The sequence below is a fragment of the Schistocerca cancellata genome, chromosome 2 (genome assembly GCF_023864275.1).
Source record: "Schistocerca cancellata isolate TAMUIC-IGC-003103 chromosome 2, iqSchCanc2.1, whole genome shotgun sequence".
In the NCBI taxonomy this organism is placed as follows: Eukaryota; Metazoa; Arthropoda; class Insecta; order Orthoptera; family Acrididae; genus Schistocerca; species Schistocerca cancellata.
In genome coordinates, this window is record NC_064627.1 from 760,639,468 (window position 1) to 760,640,373 (window position 906).

The 906-nt window shown below is 43.9% G+C and overlaps 1 non-coding gene across 1 annotated transcript; it reads right to left on the reverse strand.

Annotated features, from left to right (window-relative positions):
* Window positions 1-582: 582 nt before the first annotated feature.
* Window positions 583-656, reverse strand: Trnat-cgu (transfer RNA threonine (anticodon CGU)). Its single transcript has one exon. It is a non-coding gene; the product is annotated as a tRNA-Thr (tRNA).
* Between the last annotated feature and the right edge of the window lie 250 nt (window positions 657-906).

A 906-nucleotide genomic window follows, 5' to 3' on the forward strand; every position in this document is an offset into this window, starting at 1 on the left:
ATTCGATTTTAAGTAGCTCAGCAGTTAAATCTTCACGTGTTTGCTCAAGCGATGTGTCAAACTTTTGGAGTTGTTGCTGTGTTTGTTTCTGATTTTGTTCCATTACTTGCTGTGTTCGTTTCTGATTTTGTTCCATTTGTTGCATTAATTGCAATAACAGTATATTAGTGAATGAAACATGTTGCTTTGTGCTTTTCGGCAGTGCATTCGCACCGGCAATACTCATATTTCGAAAATCGGAAAGTGTGTCGTGACTTAATTGAGGAAAATGTAATGACGCAAAACCTGAATCCATGGCATTTGCAAGATTTTGTTCTGTTGTTTCATGTTCCTAAGGCGAACTGTTACGGACCGATCGAACGACAATTCTTCCCTTTCACTGTCTACACCGTGATTTACTGCCTGGTCCATATCCCTTTGCACAATTACCAAATTATTATGTCGAATATTTGTCACTGCTTGACAAGGTAGTGCTAACAAGCTACGCTCGTCGTCGCTGTCATTTCTCGATTTACAATGAAATGAACACCCTTAGCTGCTTACAGGCGTTGACATACGTCAACGCGGACAGATGAAGATGTGTGCCCCGACCGGGACTCGAACCCGGGATCTCCAGCTTACGTGGCAGACGCTCTATCCATCTGAGCCACCGGGACACAGAGGATAGCGCGACTGCAGGGATTTATCTCTGGCACGCCTCCCACGAAACCTACATTCTCAACGTATTGTCCCGCACTACATTCGTAGTGCCCCGCCCATTATACTCATTACTCGCGTTGCCGATTCCCGTAAGAGTTCGGGCACTGTTTGTGCATTCGCACAGAAGAAGATGGTCAAGTGGCCGGTGAGCCTTAACTAATATAACAGATACCATCTTAGTATATACATAAATTTCTCAATTTGCTT